Raw genomic sequence first — 26,085 nt, forward strand, 5'->3', positions numbered from 1 at the left:
TCTCACCTGTATTGGAAAAAAAGAAAAAATTGCAGACATTCTAGAAAGTGGGTGTTAGAGAAAGGCATTTCAATTTAAGAGTTTAGTAGCAGATAGGAAATGATACAGGAAAACAATTGGTAAAGAGGTTTTTCTAAGAACTGAGTCATCTCCTCCAAAAGACTGCCATTAAAGACTAGAACTCAAAGATGGGCAAAGGAGTCTGTTGCCCGAAGGTATTATTTCTGCAAGCCTGAATTCAACCATGTATTTGGGTTTGTGCCCAACTTTTCTCAAACATAGGAATGTCCCTCCTCTTTCCCATCCCGTTCAATGACATGCAAGCACCACAAGGGAAAGGATTTTGTATGTCCTGCTCACTATTCTGTCTCAGAGTCAAGAATAATGCCAGTCCAGGTAGCAGGCAGTTGCCAATATTGTTACAATATTTGTTAAGCATTTGTTGAGTGAATTAACTTAGAAAAAGCATTCTTCGAGATAATTTTTTTCTGAAATTATTCTAAGTTTTCAAATAACATTTGAATTTAATTTTTTTCCACAAATGACTGATAATATTCCTTGACCACCAACTATGTACCAGGCACCATGTACAGCATTATCTATCTATTGTTACAGTTATTCCTCACACCATCCCTCTCAAGTAGGCATGATTATTTTCTCCATTTTTACAGATGGGGGCACTGAGGCTTAGAAAGGCTAAGTAACTTGACTAAAATCACATGGTTAGAAAGGACACAAGCCTGGAGATCAAACCCTTAGCCACCACAACATCTGGCATGATCCACAGTGGAAAATTTTGCTCTAAATCTGAAAAAATGGAAAGTTCTTTTCTTATCTTCCCTACTAGCTCTAGATTTGATCATTTGCCCTAATGTATTATCTATAGGTATTCACACTTTCTGCAATGGTGCCTGTAGGAACTCTGTGACTAAAATTTTACACAATGCTTTCAAACTTGGGCTGAGTGTATGTGTTATAAAAAAGAGCTATCATACATGAAAATAGAAAGTATGAATAAGACTGATGTTGCCCTCAAATGGAGAATCTCATTTATGCTGACAAAACCAAAAAAATACCCAAACCCAATGCTGTCAAGTCTATTCCGACTCATAGCGACCCTATAGGACAGAGTCGAACTGCCCCATAGAGTTTCCAAGGAGTGCCTGGTGGATTCAAACTGCCGACCCTTTGGTTAGTAGCCGTAGCACTTAACCATTATGCCACCAGGGTTTCCACGCTGACAAAAGCAAGTAATTTAGAAGCTATGACAGTCATTCCAGGTATGACTCATTCATATCTACACAGAGATTTTGAGGATCTGAAAATAACCCATAATCAGAAGCATCATGTTATTGTAGTTGAACAAATGAGAGTTTATTCCATGAAAAAGAGTAAGATCAACTGATTTTTTTCAGATCACATTTCCATCTCTAATGCATATACACATTGCTCAAAAAAAGAACTACACTCAAGTGACATGTTTTGGGAAGAGGCATCTTGAACCACCTAATTTCTTCTGTGACTGACAAAGAATTTAACAATGTACGGTACTTTCATGTGATCACAATGAATACAGGTTATTACCGTCCAATTAGCAATTACTCAGCTCATCTTAAAACTATCTTTCAGGCAGCTGAAAATTAAGATTTAATTTAGAAATGTTTTGGTATTTTTACCTTCATCTCCCATTCACCTTTTCTTCAGTGCTCTTTATTTATTTTTAGAATTTTTTTATTGTACCTTAGGTGAAAGTTTACAGAGCAAATTAGTTTCCCATTCAATAGTTTGTAAATAAAGTGTTCCGTGGTTTCAATTTCATTCCCTACAATGTATGTGCATTTTCCCCGTTTCCATCCTAGGCTCCCCCGTTTCCTTTCGTCCCAGTTTTCTACTACTTCCTGCCTTCTCATCTTTGCTTTTAGGCAAATGTTGCCCTTTTGATCTTGTATAATTGATTGTTCTAAGAAGCACGTTGCTCTCTTGTGTTGTTGTTTATTTTATGGGCCTGTCTTTGGTTTGGTTCAGTTCCAGTTTAGAAGGATGTCTTAGGGCCATAGTCTAAGAGATTCCTCCAGTCTCTGTCAGACCAGTAAGTCTGGTATTTTTTTCTGAATCTGATTTTTCATTCTATAATTTTTCTTCTGCTCCATCAGGGACCCTCTGTTGTGATCCCAGTCAGATCAGTTGGTAGTGGTGGCTGGGCACGGTCTAGTTCTTCTGGTCTCAGAGTCGTGTAGGCTGTGATTCATGTGGTCCATTAGTCCTTTGGACTAATTGCTCCCTTGAATCTTTGGTTTTCTTCACACTTCTTTGCTCTGGATGGTAAAAGACCAATAAGTCTATGTTAGATAGCTACTCTTAAGACACTACCAAAGTAGGACACAGAACTTTGTCCTTATGAACTGTATCGTGCCAGTTGATGTAGACGTCCCATGAGTCTCTGGTCCTTTGCCACCGAGCATAGGAGCTTTGTCCCAAGAGGTGTTTGGTTATGTCTATCCTCTGTGCACGTTAATTCATCGCATTTTCCTTCTACGTTTTTGTGTAGGCTTTTAGCATGTGGAAATGATTCGCAGCTGAAAGCAGAGCTTATAATTACTACATAAGGCAATAGTGGTTTCGAATGTTGATTATTTTGAAGATTTTCGCACTTGTGATACTAGGTAATATTTACTCATTCAAGTTAAACTCCATTTGCCTTTGTTTGAGTATTTTCTTTATGATAACTCTAACAATGAATGGAAGCCAGCAAGTGCTAATTAACCATCTTCTCGTTGTTCATAACTGTGCTAGTCCTTCAGAGGGCTTTAATAGAATAGGATAATTAAGGTAAGATATATGACCAGCATGCATCTATGGTGCAGTTCTACTCTGTCCTATAGGGTCACTATGAGTCGGAATCGACTCGAGGCATTGGATTTGGTTTTGTTGGGTTTATATGACCAGCAGTTCCACTCCTAAGCATATGCCCAACAGAGAGGAGTCCGTGTAGCCACAAAAACATGTTCAAGCTGCTTTATTTGTAAAGCATTTGTATTATTTGTTTGTAATTGTCCCAAACTAGAAACAACCCAAGTGAATAAACAGATTGTGGTATATTCACATTACGGAATTGCAAATAGCAATTAAAAAATAGGACAACCTGGGGGAGAGTGCTGACACATTCAGGGGTTTGCAACCAATGTCACGAAAGAATATGTGTGTAAATCTTTGAATGGGAAAGTAATTTGCTCTGTAAACTTTTACCTAACCAACAATAAATTGTTCAAAAAATATATATAACAACCTTCTAATCCATGCAATAATATGTATTTATCTCAGAAACACTACAATGAGTGAAAGAAGACAGATACAAGAGAGAACACACTGCATAATTCCATTTGTATGAAGCTGAAGAACTGGAAAGATAACGATGATAGAAGTCAAAGAGTGGTTACCTCTAGAAGGAGGATGATTATTTACAGAGAAAGGAGACAGAAAATTTCTGGGTTGCTGGAAATGTTTTTTATCTTGTTCTGGACGGTGATTACACAGATGTATACAAACGTAAAAATTCATGACACTGAACATTTAAGATTTGTCCATGTTACTGTACATAAATTACAAGTCAATTAACAATTTATCACTCTGAAATTTTTTTTAGCCCAACATTTTTGTCTTGGAGCTATATCCAATTTGATGCATCTAGGCCTATTTCACTATTTTAACTGTATCTTTTTTAAAAAGGTGATTTATGCTCTGATGGAATTTGGCCTGACTGAAAGGAGTATTTGTTAGGATAACACTAACTACTGAAACAAGTAAACCTTCACACTTCAGTGTCTCAACCCAAAAGAAGTTAGGTTCTTCTAACAGTTGAGTTCACCGTTACAGCTTAATATGAATGTTCCGGTTCTAGTCCATATGATGATCCAGGTTACTTCCAACTTGTGACTTACTGTTTCCTGCCCAGGGGCCTCAGAATCTTCTACCTCCAACTGAAAGACAGGGGAAGAGAACATGATTAGAAAACTTTCCAGATTTCTATTCAGTGACGTGTATGTATTTTTCTAGCCTCTTTTGTTCATCCCAGTGCACAGCGGCCCCATAAGTGAGGAGCTAGCAAGATGGCTCATGACTCCCTGACCATCTTCACAGTTTCCAGCCCTGTGTACCTGCTCCATGTACATATAGCAGCATGCTGGGGTGATTAAAAGTGTACCCTCTGCCACCAGTGACCTGACCAAGCTTGGGGTAATTACCTGATCTTCTCATGCCTTACCTTTCCCATTATGGAGAAAATAACAATACCGCTTCATGGAGTTCTTGGTCAAACTATAAAAGACGTGTGAAGAACTTACAGTAGTACTTCAAACATAATATATGTTTAACAATAGTTAGTTATGATATATACCGAACGCTATAACTAGCCATACCAGAATGTCTACTGCACCTCAAACATACTCTAGGCTTCCTAGCACCAAGAGAAATCAAGTTCTTCCCCAAGACCAGTTTCATGGACACGTGGTCTGAGCAGATACATAGGGAACCATGCTCAAAAGGGCGCTCAGGGGGTGGCACTTGGTACAATGCTATTTTATCACCATCTTGAAATTGGAATGTGTGTTTTGCAAGTGAAGTTGGTGGGACAATGGAGTATATGTATGAGCAGAGGGAAGACACACAATATGCGCGTCCACTGTTGTTCTTCACCACTTCGCTCACATACAGCATTTTTGGTGCCCCATGTCTACAGAATTCCAGCGGACCCACAATGTGGAATTTCAGAGAGACTCGAATCCAGTACAAGGTAAGCGTGTTACATCTTCAACTGAGTAAGCAGGACACTGACAACCTCAAGAGGTCAAGCTTTAGTTCCAACTAGAACTTGCTTTGAATGCAGAAAGAAAGCAACAACCAAGAAACTCTATCATATCCTTTCTTACTCATATGACTTTCCAGTATTAATTAACAACTTAGTCCAAAAATAACGGCAAAGAAAGTTCCTTTTCCTTTTCCTTTCAGTTCTCCGTTACGGTCAGTGAAACAAAAGTGAAGTTCTGGTAGAATGTACGTGTATCAAGTAGTGAAATAAAAGCAGTTGTACTGTGCCCCCATTGTTCTGGTAAGAACAACAACAACAAAATGCATACATGCACTATAAAATACAAATAGTCTCATTTCACCGATTTGGCATGAGTTAAATGCTTTTATATCTGCATTTAAAACTGGTACCGCACAATATAAAAACGAATGATAAAATTCATGCTAATCATTGAAAAATTTTATTTTTGTTTACTTAAAAACAAAAAACCAAACCTGTTGCCATCAAGTCAATTCCAACTCATAGCAACCCTATAGGACAGAGTAGAACTGCCCCATAGACTTTCCAAAGAGCACCTGGTGGATTCGAACTGCCGACCTTTTGGTTGGCAGCCATAGCACTTAACCACTACACCACCAGGGTTTCCTTAGAATGACCTTAAATAGCAAATAAAAAACATCATGACAAGTTCAAAGAGAGAACATAGAAAAAAAGGACATAGCTTTATATTTTAATACTTTCTGTTGCATGTTTTCCCTGCTTTTTGAGTAAGGGATCCTGCATTTTTATTCTGCACTGGGTCTCACAAATTATGTTGCCAGCTTTGTTTTTTCCCTCTGTCAGACTTCTCCCAAAAGTTCTCCCAGCCACCTTATGCAGGAAACCTTACCTGATCCCCTCCACTGTTCCTGGACTATCTTCTCGCCGGCTCTCACATAGCAATTTATATTTATATCTTTCTTATTGTACTTTCACCCTTGAATTAGAGTTAATTTTGAACATGTCATCTTTCTTAACAATCTGTCTTTCCTGAAAGACAGGGGAAGACATTGCATTCTCATCTTGTTGGCCATGAACCAAAATCAGTGGGGCCCTCATATAAAACAATAAGCTCCAGGAACTAACATTGAAAAGATAGAATCAGAATCTCCAGGGTTGGGTCATTCAGCTGTGCAGCCAGCTTAGGAAATAGTTGTCAAATGAATGAAAGAATACCAATGGTTTTTGTCCCTGGAATGGTACTTTTTCCAGTCCCAACACTCCCTGATAAAATCTGGTCCATCCCAGGTTGAAACTTGTAGAATCCTAGTAATAAGAATGGTGTCTTAGTTATCGATCGCTTCCGTAACTGAAATACCACAAGTGGGTGACTTTAACAAACAGAAATTTATTTTCTCACAGTTTAAAGCCTAGAAATCCAAATTCAGGGGATTCTAGGGGAAGGCTTTCTCTCTGTGTTTGCTCTGACTTGTCTCTTTTCAGTCCCTTGGCATGGTATGTGTCTTCCTCCATCTCTGCTTGCTTGCTTCCCTTGCCAAATCTGCTCTTTTATCTCTTAAAAGAGATTGATTTAAGACACACCCTACGCTAATACTGCCTCGTTAACATGACAGTGAAAACCCATTCCCAGATGGGATTATAACTTCAGGTACAGGGGTTAGGATTTAAGACATATATTTCTGGCGGATACGATTCGATCCATAATAGATGGTTTAGGTGGAATGTGAGCAGAGGTCGTGAAAGCGGCCTTGTGCTCCCTCTCTGGTCAGCTGGACTGGGTCACAGGACCATGTGCTCTAAAATTTGTATAATATTTCCTGCCTCCAATCAGATCCCTGTGAAATTCTCCTCCCTGATCCCCCTGTTTTATAAAACCGGATAAATAAATGCCATATTCTGCTGTAACCTTTCTTTACCATGATGCAGCTTGCCCTCACAGGGCCAATTCAAATGGAATTTTAACAGTTCATGTGGTTTTAATAATATTGCATTAAAATTGTTCTCCCCCATTGTTACATAATATTGCTAAAACCATAGGCCATGAATTGCTTAAAGAATGCCACGTTATTTTTTTAATGTTTTAATTTAGTCTTCATTTCAAAAGTTTTCAGGGAAAATGTGATCACAAAGACAAAGCCATTTGAACAAAGGGAAGCAACAGTGTTCATTATAATTTATTCTCGGGGTAATGTTTCCTTCTGTCTTAATCATCTAGTGCTGCCATAACAGAAATACCACAAGTGGATGGCTTTAACAAAGAAATTTATTTTCTCACAGTCTAGTAGGTTATAAGAACAAATTCAGGGCCTCGGCTCCAGGGGAAGTCTCTCTCTCTCTGTTGGCTCTGGAAGAAGGTCCTTGTCCTCAATCTTCCCCTGGTCGAGGAGCTTCTCAGGCGCAGGGACCCTGGGTCCAAAGGATGCGCTCTGCTCTTGGTGCTGTTTTCTTGGTCGTATGAGATCCCCAACTCTTTGCTTGCTTCCCTTTCATCTCGAGAGATAAAAGGTGGTGCAGGCCACACCCCAGAGAGGTGACCTGGGTGAGGGTGGTATTACAATTCCACTCTAATCCTTTCCACATAAAACTACAATCACAAAATGGAGGACAACCATACAATACTGGGAATTATGACCTAACCAAGCTGATACACACATTTTCGGGGGGACATAATTCAATCCATGAAACCTTCTTAAGAAAGAACTTAGTTCCAAGTTATACTCAAGAAGAGAAGAAAGTAAAAAAGGCCAGCAGACTTTAGGGCCTTGTCATCCACCTTGTCAACAGAACATTTTCATCTCCCTTCACCACCCTCCCCCTCCTCTTATTACAAGGTTGTTCACCAGGGTCTGTGCCCCTGTGAAGATCTGACTGTCAACACTTGTGGCCTACCTGAGCCAGGCTTTTCCCTCAGTGGTCATCTTTTTCACGCAGTTAGCCACCAAGGGGCTACATGTTTGGAAGCAGGGCTTCAAATTGGTTTCTTCGGATCCAAATCTCTGCTAAGAATTTGCATTTCCACCCCAGATACACTGAATCAGAATCCACATTTTAACAAGATCTCCAGGTGATTCTTATGTATAATACATTTTGAGAACCACTTTTTTACTTGTGGGACCCTGGTGGTGCAATGGTTAAGAGCCTAGCTGCTAGCCAAAAGGTCAGCAGTTGGACTACACCAGCCACTCCTTGGAAACCCTATGAGGCAGTTCTACTCTGTCCTATAGGGTTGCTGTGAGTCAGAATCAACTCCAGGGCAATGGGTTTTTGGGTTCTACTAGCGGTTCTCAGAATTGGTTTGTAACCAACAGCATTCCCATGGCCTGGGAACTTGTTAGAAATGCAAATTCTCAGCAGGGGTTGGAACTGGATCCTTGGAAGCCCTGTTTGGAACAAGTAGTGCAGAGTCCACAGCTTTTCTCCAAACCAACCAAAACATCCTGGGGCAACTTTGGAGCACAGCCTAGGGACTTCCCTGCAAAGGAGAACTACTCCTCTCCAGCTACAGAAACCTCAAAGTTCTGAACCCAAAAAATCCATTGCTGCCAAGTTGATTCGAACTCATAGCGAACCTATAGGACAGAGTACAACTGCCCCATAGGGTTTCCAAGGCTGTGAATCTTTACAGAAGCAGACTGTCACGTCTTTCTGCCTCAGAGGGGCTGGTGGGTTCAAATTGCTGACCTTTTGGTTCGAGCAATTTAACCATTGCGCTACGAGGGCTCCTTGAAGGTCTTTAGCGCAGCCTGATTGCCAGAGTATCAATAAAGTACGGTTTCTCATCGCCAAGGGCCAAGTGGAAATGGAACGTGTGGAGTCTGAAAGGGGACACCCCTTCCTCGCGCTGGGAATTCCTGGGGCCTGCAACTTTCACTCCTGAAGCGTGCTGAAACACCGCGCAGCCAGACGCAGGAAGAGCTGCCAGTTCTAGAGAGTTGTGGTTGTTAGTGGTGTCGGTAGGGGTGGTGGCTTCTCACCCCTTTCCGTAAGACGCTCACAAGAAGCCAGAAAAACGCACGGCACGAGCTGGACATCTAGAAGACCTGCTAATAAATAATCTAAACATTGTGCAGACAGTTGAAGATACAAACTGTCATAATTTTGTCACGTTGGGTATTATACGAATAAATGCATACATTGAAACAATGACGTCGGAATTATTTTAATACCGCCTGTAAGAAAATAATTACCCTCTTTCGTCCAAGTAGTTTTCTTGCAACTATAGCTTCCTGTCAGCTACGTTTTAGCTTTCTGGGTACGCGGTATTTTTCCAAGTGTCCTAGTTCAGACTGCAGCCGCCTGCTTCTTTCTCTAAGTCTGAACCCTTGGCCTACAGGACTTGAAGCGGGGGAGGGTGTTATAAATTCGTATTTGCCTGGGCAGGACTCTTCAAGAATATAAATTATTTTTGTCTTCCGGGTCTTTTTGTACATTTCCAGGGCAAACATCAGTTAATGGGGCAGCTCTTCTTGATCCTGTGGAGTTAAGTGCCTCGACCCTGTACACTCTCTCCAGAGTATGCATAATGGGAGGAGGGGGTGGTGGAAGAGGAGTGTCCCTTCTTAAAGTACAGGCAGGTAATGTCCTAACTTCCATTCCTGAGGTCCTGGGGACGGTTAGAGAACTACCACACTGCCGGGCGACCCGAGGCCCCGGAGGAGCCAGAGCGTGGAGTCGGCCGACACGCGCCACAAGTGGTTTGGCAGAATAGGGAGGAGAGCGGGCGCGCCGGGCCGGCCGGGCACCGCAAGAGCAGTGCTCCTGGGGTCAGGCCCCACGCCCGCCCGCCACTTGCCCCCCATTCCTGCTTCCCCAACTGCAGGAATGATGCCCAAACCCGAGCACCCGTGCGCCACGCAGCCGGGTGGGTAGATGCGTAGCCATCGAACCCACGGCTACCCGGGGCTGAGAGGAGGGGCGCTCCAGCACCTGGGGAGGCAGGTGCGGAGGCGGCGGGCCTGGCGGTGGTGTGCGCGACGGCCGCGGGGTAGGGGTGGACAAGCCAGGCGTGGTGGGCACGTCCGAGCGTGGGCACCGAGCCGGGCAGAGAGCGGCGAGGGCTGGGTGAGGTGGGCCGCCCGGGCGGCCCGGGGCGGCGGCGGAGGTGGCGGCGGCGGCGGCGGCAGTGGCTGGGTGTGCGGCCGGGAGGCCATTTCCTCGCTGCGCCCCTGGCGGAGCCGGGTTTGCCTGCTCTTGGCCGCCGCTGCCGTCGCCGCTGCGCGAGTCGGACCGCCGGGAGGGCCGGAGGGGAAACCAGGTCACCACCGGTTCGCAGACGCGGCGCGGAGCGGGCGCCGCGGGCCCGGAGTAAGGCAGCGCCCGGGGAGCCGGCCGGGGTGGGCCGGGCGCGCTGGGGGCGCAGGGAGGCGGGGACTCCGGCTCCCGGGCCACACTCGCTTCCTACGCCAATAAAAGTGCAGTGGCCAGGGAGGGCCGGCGCGGCCCTGGCTGCGGCCGCCTCACTTCGCCCAAGGAGTTGACATTTTGCAGGACTCGCGCGACGCCCGGTCGCCTGCGCTCCACGGGACCCCGCCGCCGGGAGGAGGGGGCGGAGGAGGGTGGAGACTGCGGGGCTTGGCCAAGGAAGGCGCACATCCTCGGACGGGAGGCTGTGACGCGGCGGGGATTAACTTTGCATGAATAATGTGAGTGTGCTTGGAAAGGAGACCTACTGCTCCCCGGGCTCGGGGCAAGCGCCCGCAGGCTGCCTTCCCCGGGCAGGGGCGTTCCACCCAGCCGCCTCGAGGGCACCGGTAATTTGGCACGAGGACCGCGAGGAGGGGGTAGGGGTGACGGAAGAGGAGACTATTCCAAGTGTCCAGAGGGTGGGCGGGCTGGTGGCGGGAGGTGTCGCAGGAACCTGAAGGGGTGTTGGCAAGGAGGCTTAGCGCGCGCGAGGGCGGGCGTGGGTGGGTGAGGGGTGTTAACCGCCTCATTACCTGCCTCCGCGGGGTTTCTACGCCCCGGCTTTGGGAGAAGGTGCCCTCCCGTGCCCGGGCACAGCGGCGGCAGTCAGGGAGCCACAGCGTGGGCAGTAGTGGAGCACGGTGGCTGTGGGGGCCCCCTCCAATCGCCGCGGCTGCGTCCCTCAAACCCAAGCCCAGCTGTTGACAGGCTCCTTGTGAAATGGAGTTTGGCATCCTCAGCGCAGAACCGAGTGGAAGTTTCCATGATGAGGAAGTTGTGTGACACGGGGGTTTGGAAAAGGTTGGCAGGCTCCGGGGGGTGGGCGGTTTAAAGGAACTGTGGGTTCCCCATCCCCCTTTTTCCTCCTGCCCCGGAACTCCGGGTTTGGAAAGGAGAATTTTCCTGAATGTTGGATTGCGCTGTTGCCAGTGCCTGGCGACTGGGCTTCTCCCCGCCTCCTCGGGCAGTCGGTGGCGATTTCACTACCCTCCTAGGTCGCGCAAGGAGCCCTGGTGGTTTAGTGGTGAAGTGTTCGGTTAAGATTGGCGGTTCAAACCCACCAGCCAGTCCGCGGGGAGAAAGCAGTGGCAGTGTGTTTCCGTCAAGAATTGCAACCTTAGAAACCCTATGGGGCAGTTCTACTCTGTCCTTTAGGGTCGCCAGGAGTCGGAATGGACTGGACGGCGCACAACTAGGTCGCGCTCCTTGACTTTGCTTCTCTTGATACAGCATCCTCCTCTGGGTCGCCTTGAGTTTGTTCTGATTCCGGGAATTGTGCCAGCTGTGCACCCTTCACCCCACCCCTTGTGACAAGACTTCTATAGGGGAATTTTCATCCCTGTGGATTTCGACCTTCTCAGCAACCGTTGACATTTTGGAGGAGAATTTCCCAGTGACCATGTAGGATTATTATTAGTGCCAATTTTAAGCCTTCTGATTTGTTTTTGGGGGGAGGGGGAGGACATGGGGTGCCTTTGTATTTATTAAAGGCTAAATGTATAATTTCCCCCCAATGGGAAATTTTAAAGGAAGGCTCTAGAAGCATAGCAATTCGTCAAGTGAATAGAGTGCCTGAACAGTTGAGACTCTCTACCCTTCCTTCCCTCACCGCACAAATTTAGAATTTGTAAAGAGTTAAACGCTATGCCTCATCAGTACATACATTTGAAATAAGTTCTTCCTCTTAGCATGTTATTGGTTTTAGGTGCTAGTGAAATTCAGTTTTAAAAACCTGTTTTCAAGTACAAGACACTGAAAATTCCTTGGGCAATGCGTTAATATCAGAGCCAAGCAATTCATATAATGATAAATGTATTAGATCATGCAGACCGGTTGGGTAATATCTTTACATTATCTGACCTGATTTTAGCTCACTAGGCTTATTTACATTGTGATAATATATAACATGCCCTGCATTGCAAAGTAATAAAATTGCATTTCAGCCAAAAGATTGCATGATTCATTCTGAATATTCATTGTGACGAATCTACTCCCTAATTCACTTCTGCTTATCTCTGTTACTGTTCTGAAACTTGTCAGGGACTAAGAAACATTAATTAAAAAGGTGTTTCACTGAAATGTATTTTGAGCAGTGGATGTTTTAGGTAAATGCCATGACAATTGGTTAAGTATCTTTATTGACGCTAACAGAATTTCAAGAGTAAGTTATTTGTTTGGTAAATACTATGGCACTGGGTTTTTTTTTGGTTGCTGGGTTATGTGACTAGTATATTTTAGTAAATTATATAGGAAGGCATTGGTGAACAAATTATTATTGATTATTTGTGTGTATTAAACATAATAACAAGATCTTATTTTTAATGAATTTAAAGGCTTATTATATATTGGAATGAGACCATCTGCTAGTAAATACAATTTGGCTTTATTTTACGGTGGGTGAAAGTATATTATACTGGCTATAGCCTCAGAGCTTTCTTTTTTAGAAGCAATTACTGTTGGCATTACAATACAAAGGGATCGTTTTATCGGCACTGGAGTATTGTTCTATAAAGTAACTTACCAAACGCACTTTTTCCCTTCTTTGTCATGAATTCTGCTGTAATTAGAGATGTATTGAAACAACTTCCTTTCAACCAGCATCTTTGGGAAAAGAGGATTTCTTAAAATCGCCTTAAGAGCAAAGAAAGTTGGAGATGCATTTCCTTCCCTGGGGTTTTTGCAGTTGTTTGAAGCATGGGCTGTGTGGAGTCACGCACGTGTTGCAGGTTTCTTTTTTTGATAAGCTCATCTATTTGGTGGAAACTAGAGCGAAGATGCTTATGGTTTCTTTAGCTCCTTCTTGTCCTTCGAGTTTCACCTTCTTAGAAAGCCCTTCCCTGACCACACAAGTAAAAACAATCCTCCATCCCCACTCATAACCATCAAACCTTTTTTTCTTCCTCTTTTTCCATGGCTGACCTTATTTGCCATCTTCTCTGTTCACTGAAGTTATTTATTGGTCGATTACCTGTCTTTGCTGTCTGGAATGTAAATTCCATAACAGCAGGAATCTCACTGACTCACCCATCTCCACTGTCTAGAATAGTATTTGACACACAGTAGGTACAGAGTAAATATTTGTTGAATAAGCGAATGGTTGTGCCCAAACACTGTGTCCCTCCAAACCCCTGTCTTTAAGCATTCTAAATGGGTGCCAACTGGGTACACCAAGTTTTGTGCTTCAGTGGGTGACCCAAGTATATATGGTACCATCTTTATTTTTATCGTTATCTTTTTTGAGATGAAAGCCCCCCACCCCCCCACCCCACCCCCATTCTGTGTAGTGACAATGCAGAGAGTTCTTTCTGTGAGTTCCTCCTTTGTACACGGATATCCTCAGCAGTGGAATTTGTCTTACACTTTACCTTGATTCGCTGAAGACATTAACCTCCAACTCCCTGGGTTTCAGCAGTCTTTTTACAAGTTCCGGAGGCATTGTCAGTGCAGAGTGAAATTCCAGGGCACAGACATCACTGAGTGATGGCAATGCCTTCTCACTCAGCAGGTTCTGGCAGTGTCCGTGGCCCTGGCAGTCCCAAGAGGACCAAGGGCAATGTGGTGGTGTGGCTGGGGCCCTAAAAGTAGTAGCTGTGGAGGAGACAAAAATGGAACTGTCGTGATCCAGTACAAGATAAGAAAGAGCCCTTTGTGGTAGATTGGGAAATGACCAGGTAGTTACTATATGTGGCCCTTTCGAACTTTCCTAAATGGATTCTGAACTACACTGTTATGGGAAATATTGTATTACTGGGTTTTCAAGTGACCAGGGTGTGAAATACCCAAGAAGGTCATCTTCAGATTAGTCATTCGAGGAAACCCGTGGCCATTGGGAGTAAAAGGAAATTACATTTGATGATTACGGCAATTTTGTTTTTGTTTATAGAGTATGGACTTTAAGAAATGCATCTGAGTAAGTGCATAGTAAAAATGGCATGTGACAGTGAGACTGGCAAAAATGGGAGGAGAAGAAAGATCGAAATCTTGTAGAGGGAAGACAGTTAAACAAAAATCCTAAATGCCTGCTGCTTTTGAGTATTTAGCTCTGTGTTTCTTAGCAGTTAACAGGTGGGGGTATGCATCAAAGTTATAATGGAAGATCAGATAACAACTGGCGAGTACTTTCTATGGTGCCTGGTAACTAATATATATTCAATATTTTTATTATAATAAAAATTTCATAGGATTAAATTGGGGGACACATCCTATAGATTCTCATGAAATATCAAACCATACAATGGACAATGCTTGAATTTCAACTCTACAGAAAAAGTTCTTTATGCGGCCATGTCTTTTACCAACCCTCAAGGGAAAAAAATAGAGAAGGTTATTACGATGAAAAGGTACCCAGTTCGAGGCCCTGAGCTACCATGGTCCAACCATGGAGATTCTGGCGATCTTCCCAATTCAGCAACAAAGCTCAGAAAACCTAGAGGATTGAATGGTTAACATGGTCTTTAAACAAACTTTCTCAAACATCCAGTGTCTCAGCCAAGCTTTTGACTAGAGCAATCTGAGAGGCCAGGAAAGTGAAGAACCTGAAAATGACCCTATGGCCACACCCGGCTGTGAACAGTCTCCCCTGAGACTTTGTTCTTTGCTCGCTATGGTTTTATCACCCTGCAGGGCAATGTGTCTGTGTCCATTTGCCTCCCCCCACTAAATTGTGATGAAGGCCTGTGAGTTTATTCTTCCTTGAATCCCCAGCACCTTGACTGACAGGTGAGGACAGGAGAATCCTTGTTGGACGACTGAATGGGAGGGAGAGAGGGGTGGCCTTCTCTTTCTCTTCTGATGTTGCTATAAAGTGTCATCTTTTGACTTTGTTTTGCCTAGATTAAATGTTTGGATTTCATCATACGTGCACGTTCCAGCTGGCTGCTTTGCTAGGAGAGCTTACTGTAACGTCCAAGCTCATTGAACAGTAGATGGCACATTAACTCCTTGGTTTATTTAAAGTCATTCTGATTATCTATGTACCTAATATGTGCCCAGGTGCAGCCCAGTGGACTATGAACTCTTATGCGTATGTTAAGAAAAGAGAATTCTGAAATGGTCTCTGTTGTCATGGAACTCAGCGTACCTATTGGGGTTGCTCACACAGCCCGTTAGATGAAATAAAGTAAGTTTATGTCTCAAGAGGCTGGTGTTTTGTGGTTTCTGTAGCCCACTTGGCATAGTGGTTAAGTGCTACAGCTGCTAACCAACAGGTTGGAAGTTCAAATCCACCAGGCACTCCTTGAAAATTCTGTGGGGCAGTTCTACTCTGTCCTGTAGAGTCACTATGAGTCCCAGTTGACTCGGTGACAAGGGGTTCAGTGGGGACCCCCTTGTACTAGTGTAAATTTTAGTGGTATCTACCCAGGAGTTTTTTGGTGTCCAAGTGGTATGGGGTTGAATGTGTTTAGGCCAGTGAGTTTCCGATCGATGAAGTTCAGTCTCCACCTTAAGTTCCCAAACCTGTTAGTCAATTATGGCATTTAAGCAGGTGGAGAAGAAAGTAGCCAAATCACTGAGTCACAAGCAGCGTATTTCCATATCCTCCTCTCAGGAATCTGGCCAACTGACAGCTAGAATAGTGATTGAGCTGCGTTCAACGCTAATGGTATTTGGTCCACACCGTTCTAATTTAAGGGACTTTGGAGCCTTTATGTACTGGCCAGCTCTTCTTGTGTAATACTGTTTTTATGGAGTGAGAAGCTGAGCCCCACTCTGACCTTAGGTATCTTTTCTAAAAAGCAAGTAAAGAGAGCCTGGAACGAGGACCCAGAAGCCTTGACTCTCTGTCTGAGGAAGCGTATTGTAACCTTCCCATGGTGAAAGTCAAACATTCTAACAAGATGTTCCCTGGGAGATGTTTTTGATGGATGTGGACGTGTTTGATAGTAGTGACCATCTTTCTTGCCTTAAAAAAAAAAATAGGCACATTTAATTTTCACGGTATGGGGATCTGCTCTGAATAACACAGACTACCTGCATTTGAGGCTCTTGTCAGGGAACATAACCTTGAACTGTCTTCTGGGCAATGCTTATCAAAAATGAAATGATATTTATGGAGAAGTGTTTGAAGGACAGAAGACATAACCTTGAACTGTCTTCTGGGCAATGCTTATCAAAAATGAAACGATATTTATGGAGAAATGTTTGAAGGATAGAAAACCAAAAGACAAATTCTTGGTCCAGCTTGTCAGTTGAGGGAGCTTTTGGACTACACGCCTGGGTTCTATTTTCTCTTCCTGACCTGGGTGTTTTTTATTCTAATTTTTATTTTCCCTGATCGTGCTTTTTAAAATTATTCACATTTTACTCTTAGTCACATATATATGTTATATATATATATGATTGAATATGTGTGTGTGTGTATATATATATATTTTTTTTTTTTTTCCTGAGAGTATACTATAGATGGAAACCCTGGTGGCATAATGGTTAAGTACTACGGCTGCTAACCAAAGGGTCGGCAGTTCGAATCTGCCAGGTGCTCCTTGAAACTCTATGGGGCAGTTCTACTCTGTCCTGTAGGGTTGCTATGAGTCAGAATAGACTCGACGGCACTGGGTTTGGTTTGGTTGGTTTTATACTATAGATAAAAAAAAAAGGCACATATAACTAGGAAAGGATTGATCTGAACTAAGTGCCTCATTTGACTTCCTAGTTCTCAAAAAGGCCTTCCAGGGAATCATGGCTTCCCTTCTGTGATCAAGAATTTAGGGATTTATTCAAAAAGTCATGAGTGATAAGCTGATTGAAGGAAAAGCATGGACAAGGGAATGAGAATTGACAACAGCTATATCTTCTTCATTTGGGGAATGCACTTTCTTGACTCTTTTGGAGGCTCAGGCAGGCTTGTAATGCAGACAGCCGAGAAGAGAGCCATGGTTTTAGTGGCAGAATGTATGATCATGACATTTGGGAACCCTTCGAGCTTTCTAACTGTTGTGACATTTGTTGTTCAATGGTTCTCAAGATGGTTCAGATATATTTGCTCCCTATTTATTATTTGGGAAACCCTAGCGGTCTAGTGGTTAAGAGCTACAGCTGCTAACCAAAAGGTCAGCAGTTCAAATCCATCAGGCGATCCTTGGAAACCCTATGGGGCCGTTCTACCTTGTTCTATAGGGTTGCTATGAGTCAGAATCAACTCGATGGCAATGCTTTTTTTTTTTTTTAATTTATTATTTGTTTCTCCTGGAGCTCTGTTCTCCCAGATTTTCACAATGTCTGTACAGAATAAGTGTTCAGAACGTCATAGTCACTGATAATGATCATGACGGTCCTGGGGCTTGGTCATCTTTTTCATGTTTCCCCCCACATGCATAGATGTCTCATCAGCCTGCATGACTGTACATGCAGAATCTGCCTCAGTGACATGTGTGTGTCATGTTCTCAGATACAGGGAAGAAGGCCTCACTTGTCTGTGGTTCCCAGACCAGCTTCCAAGTTGTGGTGAGAAACGACACAGCGATGCTGATGTCCCAAGCCACAAACCCTGTCTCCTTTCCAGTGCAGCCGAGTTGCCTCTCTGAACACCTGAATATGGTGGAAGGTCCTTGTCTTCTTTGACCTTTTGCTTTTCATTACTCCATGGTCAATTACCTTTGGGAAATCCTGAGGTTTAGCAACTGAATACAAGCATTTTCAGAGCCTATTTTGGTGGTAATATGCATTATGATTCTCTAAGAAGGGAGATAGTAAAGTAGCAAAATTTATTTGGCCACCATATTCTTTGAGTTTTTTGTTTATTTGTTTTTATGGAAAACCGCAGTTGGCTAAAGTTCAATGCAAGTGGTTGTGAGAAACAGAGGTTTCAAGTATTTCACTTAAAAAAAAAAAAAAAGGCTCATTCGTTTTAACCTCTTACTGCATTTCAAAATAAGTGATAACTCAAAGGAACAGTATGTAGCCCCCCAGGGGAGCATTTTAGCTTTTTCACAAAGAATTCAGCAGTTTTTATATAACACTGGTAATGCTGCCATTGTTGAAGTGTTTTGAGATGATGTAAAAATTGCACTCAATTTCTGATAGTTTAAAAGGACTATAATCATAAAATATATCTTTCCTTAACTTTATTTCTGATGTTGAGTTGTATTAAGTTACATAAACCAGAGAATGGTTTATTTCTGCCGGGTGTGCCTTTGTTTCATTTTTGCATTTCACCTCACCTTCACCTACACTGAAATTGTCCCGAGGTTATTGTGTTGAGCTTCATGATTTACAGAAGTGTGGATTTTCTAATAGATGGGTTTTTTATTTCTTGAAAGATCGAAGTGAAAGATGAGGAGGAGAGAGAAAATGAATGAATGAGTAGCATTATGGAAATACTACCTGATTAATAACAGAAATATTTTAAACCAGTCTTTTGACTTATCTTAGCTTTAACTTCCTTAGTATAAAATGATAAGAGTAGGTAAATTAGATAATCTCAAATTATCCTTAGCCCAGGGGTTGGCACACTTTTTCTGTAACAGGCCATATGGTAAATATCTTAAGCTTTGCAGGTCACAGAGTAGCAAAACTATTCAACTCCGAGGTACAGAAGCAGCCATAGACAGTACATAAAGAAATGGTCACGGCTATGTTCCAATAAAACTTTATTTACAAAAACAGGCAGTAGGTCATAGTTTGCCGACCCCTGATAGCCCAGCACCATCCAATGGAATATAATACGAGCCGCGTATGTAACTTGAAATTTTCTAGTAGCCATATTAAAAATAAGTCAAAAGCACCAGTGATACTAGTTTCAAAAATATTTTTTATTTTATTCAGTATATAAAAAATATTATTTAACATGTAATCAGTATAAAAAATACATTCTTTTTCTTTCTGTACCAAATCTTCAATATCTAGTGTGTGTTTTGCACCCACAGAACATTTCAAGTTACACTAGCTACATTTCAAGTGCTCAATGACCGTTTATGGCAAGTGTTACTGTAACTGGATAGTACAGCTCTACCCTTAAAAATACCTATGATCCCATCAAATCCCATGCAAAAATAAATGACATGATTTATTTCAAGGATTGAGATGCCTTTTTTTTTTTTCCCCTTGCCACATGTATTGGTCAGGAAAACACCATTTGCAATAACAAGCAAAATAAAAAATATACAATGACTCCAGTAAAAATAACAGTTTATTTTTCACTCATGGAAAGTGGAAAATGGCTATTCCTGATTGGTGGCTTCTTGCCCCAGTGATTCAGGGGTACAGCTTCCTTTGGTCTTTGGCTCCTCCATCTTCAGCACGTGACTTCCAAGGTCATGTGCTCATTGCCACCTGCTTCTTAACCAGCTTGACCTGAAAGTGACACCAAGTTATTTCTACCCAAATTCCGCTGGTGAGAACTAATGGCAAATCCCCACCTAAATGGATCAGAATGAGAATGTATAGTCCTTGCCTGGGCAGCTGCTGTCCAGTGACACCTCTATATTGTGGAAAGGGGAGCAAGAATTATTTGGTAGACATTAGCTGTCTTTGCCACACTGTGCTGCTGTTTTTTTAAATTATTATCTGGCTCCTACCACCACAGCGCTGTCTTATTACTCTTGAAGGCATTGGCAGATAACAGACACAACTTAGGGCAATGAGGTAACCAAGCTCTACACCCCCTGTTTGACCTGATTCTGTTTCCCTGCTTCCTTCTCACTTTTATGGGGTTATCTTCAGTCTTGCTAGACCTGCTTCTTCTTCTTAGTCTTTGACCATCTCTTTATTTCCCTGATAGAGCTACATGAGTCATAAAATGCACATAGTATTGGAGCTTGCTGATCAGTATGGCATTATTATTGGGACCACATGAATGGGCAGCCTTTTTTTTTTTTTTAAGGGACTAAAACTTAAAATAGGGATATCAGGCAGCAAAGACCAGAGCTGATTCTTGGCGTGCTCGCAAAGGTATTGAAACCATTTTCCTGGAATAATCTTATAGAACATTAGACTGTTTAAACAGATGACTCGTTACCTAATACCTTGACTAAACATACCGATTTTCCTGGCATTTATCCTACCTATAATTGCTTTTTTTTTTTTTTAATTGCTTACTACCAAGCGGTGTCCTCTTTTTCAGTCAAAAAGGATATTTGCTTGTTTTCTTCCCAGACTGTACGTGTGTTTTATGTAGTACTCTCTCAGGTGAAGGGAACACAAGAGGGCCATAAGTAATAAAAGTGAGGTAAGTGAGAAGAACAAAGAAACCCTTTTCTTCTAACTATGCACATTTTACCTTTCTGAAAACTTTACCATTTAATTATTTTCAAGATGTCTCATACTGAGAAGTAAAGCAGATACAAAGGTCCCGTATGTTTTGTCTTATTAAGGAATAAGAATAACCAGTGATAAATACCATCCTAACTCACGACCATCAAGTCGATTTTGACTCATAGCGACCCTCTACGTGTAAAAGAAAAAAAATCATTTTATACCTTAGTATTAGCATGGGTCAGGCTGTCTTCTGCTTCACAAGTTTATTTTTGTAAAATATTTTGCAATATTTTTGGAAATTCAAATTTAAATGTTAAGATGTTGATTCCGCTAAATACCCTTGCCGATACAACACCTAGCTGATTCTTGATATTCTATTAAAAACAAAAACGAAACCAAATCTGTTGCCATCAAGTTGACTCCCACTTTTGGTGACCCCACGTGCTACAGAGTAGAGCTGCTCCATAGGGTTTTCTTGGCTGTAATCTTTACAGAAGCAGATTGCCAGGCCTTTTCTCTGATATCACTGTGTTTGAACCTTCAACCTTTAGGTTAGTCGTCACGTGCAAACTGTTTGCACCACCCAGGGACCTTGACATTCCATGCTGTTATTGTTGTTAGGTGCCATTGAGTCAGCTCTGACTCATAGTGACCCTATAGGACAGAGTAGAACTGCCCCACAGAGTCTCCAAGGTTGTAGTCTTTACAGGAGCAGATCACCAGGTCTTTTGTGGAGCGATTGGTGGGTTCGAACAGCCAACCTTTCAGCTAGCAGCCAAGTGCTTAACCATTACACTACCAGGGCTTCTCAATATTCCATAATAGGAAAGAAATAATGATGTTAATCTCCAATTTGTTATGGACCCATTCACTGAGGTGTGGAATCCAGTGATGCCCTGTTCTAACGTTCTGTAAAAGAGCAGGGAATAGAGAATCCCCGTTCCTTATTGGCCTAAGGCACTGTGGTAGGGATGGAGGCTCAAAGTCCTGGGTACTGGAGCTGGGGCACTGGAGAGAGAGAGCTCAAGGGGTGGTGATGGGTGGTGGACATCAACACAGGAATTGAAAGGCAGACCAAGTTGCATGTCTGTCTGTGCCACCTCGTAGCTATGGGATCTTTGGCAAGTTACTCAACTCTTTGAACTTCAGTCACCCTGTGTGTGTAATGAAGATAATAAATTGGTACTTACTTCACAGCATTGTGGGGGAGGATAATGAGATAATGATTATAAACTGCCTAATTTTTTTTTTTTTAACCAGTTCATGGAGCCTGGGAATGCACAGTGCATGGAAAACAATTTTATTATCATTTTATTACTACAGAAGGTGTACAATTGATAGTATCGTGTAAACTTGCACCCTGGAGGAATGGGGAATTGTCCAAAAAAGCAGGAAATCAGAGAGAGAGAGAGAGACCCAAAGACAGTCTTCAGATTTACTTCATGATCTTATGTTACTACTCTTTTTAAAAAATTTTTTTGGTTATTCTTTATTTAACTTTAAATTATTATTATTATGTGTCTGTTGGTAGTAATCTCTGTTTTACAGATGACCTAGCTTTTTTCAGCCTCAGAGAGGTGTTCCATGGTTAATTGTCAAAGTTAACGAACCCTTGGGATTGGTGGAAATGAGAATAATAGATGTTCGGTTACCTGCTTGGGATTCCAGCCTCTTAAACACAAATTTGACTCCCTTAGTTGTATGATTCTGGTGTGTAAACAGACTGTCTTACTTCCTTTTTTCATAGAAGCCACTCTCCTCCCTTCTTCTTTATGATTTTTTACTGGCGCTATTCAGACATCTATCCCTTAAAGATCAATATATATATATTCCCCTGCTTCTTTTTCTGCCTGGCTTCACAATATCCTTCATTAAGAAATCCTGCCCTGACTAATTAGGATTGAGGTCAAAACTCTCCCGGTTCTGGCCAACTAAAACATACCACTTCAATGACAGTTTCTCTCACCTCATTGTTCCTGGGAAATATTACACCCTTTGTCTATACTGGAGCCCTGGTGGCACAGAGGTTAAGAGCTATGGCTGCTAACCAAAAGGTTGCCAGTTCGAATCATCAGCTCCTCCTTGGAAACCCCATGGGGCGGTTCTCCTCTGTCCTGTAGGGACATTATGGGTCAGAATCGACTCGATGGCCACATTTTTTGTTTTTCTTTTTTGGTCCATGTTAGTCACTTGTTGTTGTGTGCCATCAAGTTGATTTCACCTCATGCCTTACAGGGCAGAGTAGAACTGCCTCATAGGGTTTCCTAGGCTATAATCTTAATGGAGTAGATTGCCAGGTCTTTATACCTGAGGAGCTACTGGTGGGTTTGAACTGCCAACCTATTAGTTAGCAGCCAAGAGCTTAACCACTGCGCAACCAGGGCTCTTGATATTAGTCACTTAGTATATGTATTCTTTCCCTGTTCAGTGTCCAAACCTCGTATTTGTCATGGAGGCGACTATTTCTGGGCTAGATTTTAAGTTCCAAGAGGGCAGGGACTGTGTTTTAAACAAGTGTAGCATAGTCTAGAAGGGATGCACACCGGGTAGGTGCTGAGTAATGCTTTCCTGCTGTTTGGATCAGCCACACGTAGGCTGTTCTCATATAATTAGGATGAATCTAATTTTAAAATGAACAACCGTGTGTCCTCAGATGAACCAGGATATACACTTACAGGGCCCGGCTGTCCTGCATTATAAATAAGGGAATAGGTTGTCCTGCAGAAAAGCTCTGCTGTTCTTTTCTCTTTTTAAAATAAATAAATAAGAAGAGCCATCCACACATAAGACCTGAGACAGAAGGTCTTCCCGTCTTCTCAACTAGGTTGGCAAGAAATCAAGGCCCCAAAGTTCAATGTTCTCTGCAAAGATGAAACCCAGCAAAAATCCAGAATCCGAGAAGAGTGTTTTCTGATGAAGTGTAAAGAAAATTCTTTAATAAAAAAAAAAAAACCCAAACCCAGTGCAGTCAAGTTGATTCCGACTCATAGCGAGTCTATAGGACATACACAACTGCCTCATAGGGTTTCCAAGGAGCAGCTGGTGGATTTGAACTGCTAACCTTTTGGTTAGCAGCCCAATGCTTAACCACTGCTACCACCAGGGCTCCTTCTTAAGAATAACCCAAGAATAGCTAACTGGAAACAGACCCCAAGCTTGGAACCTTGTTTTTCAACACGGATAATGGCAAAGACTTACTTAGGTGTTGGGTTCCAGTTTCTGTGGGAACAGTCTCCTGAGATTGTTTGCCAAGTATCCACTCACAGGCTTTCCTGAATTTTCTTTTCATTCCTGTGAGGAGCCCCTTGGATAAGATACCTCCCATGGCAGCTTTCACCACTGGTGGCTTTTTGTAGGCTTTTTTTTTTTTTTTCTCTCTGAAGATTTTTAGTGTCTCAGAATTACCATTGTGGGAAGATGAGTGATTTAATGTTGCCTCGAGGGGGGGTCTTACAACTCATTTCTGTTCTTTGTCTAGAAGCATTTTGAAATAACTGTTTCATTTTTGCTGTTTTGTGGCTTTAAATCCCCACTGGTAATTCATTAAATTTTAATTTGAACCATGTCAATTGTTGTTTTTCATCTTTGCCTCTTCCCAGCACCAGACTAAGACCCCCTTCTATGAGTCAAATGTTGTTGCTTATGAGAGTTCTTCTAGAAGTTTGGCTTTCCGGAAAACTCCATCACCATCAAGTCAGTCTTGACTCATAGCAACCCTGTAGGGCAGAGTAGAACTGCCCCATAGTATTTCTAAGGCTATAAATCTTTACAGAAGCAGACTGCCACATCTTTCTCCCATGGGGCACCTGGTGAGTTCAAACCACTGACCTTTAGGTTCGTAGCCGAGCGCTTTAACCACTGTGCCACCAAGGCTCCTTGAAGTTTGGCTTTAGGGTCATTTAAAACTAATAGGGATTATATTTGCATTCCCCGAGCCACTTAATCCCTGTCATCCTTAAGCAAAAGGTGTGTTTTTGCTTATTCTCTCAATGGTAGAGAAAGGTATGTGCTTGAAGTTGTGTTTCGGATGGTCTGAAAGAAGTGGGACCGGAGCCTGCTTCTCAGAGAAGCCCCTGAGGATTCCGTGCTCAGGATCTTGGAAAAACTGGCCTGTCTCTAGTAACCACGGGATCCCTCCTACGAGAGGGATACTATGAACCCAGAGAGTTGTTGCACCAGAGGACCTCAGGGTCAAGTGGCTCCCAGCCCAACATTTCTTCAGAATACTTGCTGTCATGGTCTGTGTTCCCCAGGTGCAGATACTGAGATGAATGCTGAAGTGCAAGTTATTCTTTTGGGAGGTGGAGTCAACACCAGTAAGGGAGAGGGAACATGAGCCAGAGAAGGAATGGCAGCTAATAAAGGCAGCTAGCAGTGTGGGCAGCTGGAGTTGAGGCACATTGGGGAACTCTGGGAGATGGCACGGAACATGTGCCTTATAGTTATCCCACCTGAGAGGCAAGGCAGCTGGGTAGTGATTCACTAAAACAAGCTGGGCGTTGGCTGCGAGTTCCAGAGGTGGATGATTCCCTGGCATTTCTGGGCTGTCACTTGGGCAGCCAAGAGTAAACCTGTGGGGAAGGGATACAGATGTTGGGAGAAGACAAGCTGGTGGGCACTGAAGTGATGCCCACAGGGATATGGTCAGGGCACTGCCAACATTTGCTACACTTTCGCCTTTCTTGTCATTGGCATATTGGCATGCAGTGCGGCCTATAACCACCCTTCCACCAGAGACTCTGTAGCCACCTTTGGACTTTAGCTTGGTTCTCACCAGGTGCCAAAAAATCAGTTGCTGTAAGTCGATTCTGATTCATTGTGACCTCATGTGTGTCAGAGAAGAAAGGGGTTCCATAGGGTTTTCAGTGGCTAATTTTTCCCAAGTAGATTGCCAGGCCTTTCTTCCATGGCACCTCTGGGTGAATTCAAACCTCCAACCTTCTGGGTAGCAACTGAGCATGTAACCATTTGTGCCATCCAGGGATGTCGGTATACAGTAAACTAATTTAATATATTATTTTAAAAATTGTGCTTATCCATTTATTCTTTTGTCATACATGGGCCCAGCACCAAATGTGTGCCAGGGGTATGCTTGGCATAAGAGACACAGTGGTTCACGACCTGCTCTCTATCCCTCCAACATGAAAATGTTAGAGCCAGCCTCATCAAAACTATATGCCCCAGATTCAGGAGGCTGAAAATACAGAAACCCAATATTGTACCAGGGACAGTTACAGCTCCTGGCCCAGTATTTCCTAGTTTGGGAATTCTTACACTATAGTTTGGAATTAGGAAATCATGCTTTGCCTTATAGGATTAACCTTCGTCACATTCAGGAGGACTTTATGAGCACAGTCTGCCTTGACAGGCGAGTTTCACGGTTTAATAAGTTGCTTAAATGAAATGTTCGTACGTATTTCACACTGTTGTTTGTTGGCAATGTCTTTTGCTGGTTTTATATAACCCATGCCTGCTTTGCCCATTCTAGCACTTGTCCACGTTTTTAAGTAATCCATGCCAGAGCTGCTTCCAGGCGATCTGAAGCAGAGTTGGGTTGCCTGTACTTTTTTGGCTGAGGGTGGGTGGTGAGAAAGGAAGTAGGGTAAAGATCACCGAGGAAAGGATTCTGAAGGCACCGATGTCACTGGGAGAACCACCGAAGGATGAGGCCTTCTTTCGTGGCA

General features: G+C 42.9%; 1 protein-coding gene across 14 annotated transcripts in view; it reads left to right on the top strand.

Annotated features, from left to right (window-relative positions):
* The first annotated feature begins 9,977 nt into the window (after positions 1–9,977).
* Positions 9,978–26,085, top strand: part of THRB (thyroid hormone receptor beta) — a 415,197-nt gene continuing 399,089 nt past the window's right edge. For 7 of the 14 annotated variants that reach the window (XM_049871023.1, XM_049871030.1, XM_049871025.1 and 4 more), the window contains exon 1: positions 10,186–10,554. The gene's annotated coding sequence lies outside the window, so the exon portion shown is untranslated. Of the gene's footprint in view, positions 10,109–10,185; positions 10,585–26,085 lie in introns of those variants that run through there. The other 7 variants (XM_049871026.1, XM_049871024.1, XM_049871027.1 and 4 more) reach the window with 4 other exon arrangements.

Source organism: Elephas maximus, chromosome 27 (genome assembly GCF_024166365.1).
Source record: "Elephas maximus indicus isolate mEleMax1 chromosome 27, mEleMax1 primary haplotype, whole genome shotgun sequence".
NCBI classification, from domain to species: Eukaryota; Metazoa; Chordata; class Mammalia; order Proboscidea; family Elephantidae; genus Elephas; species Elephas maximus.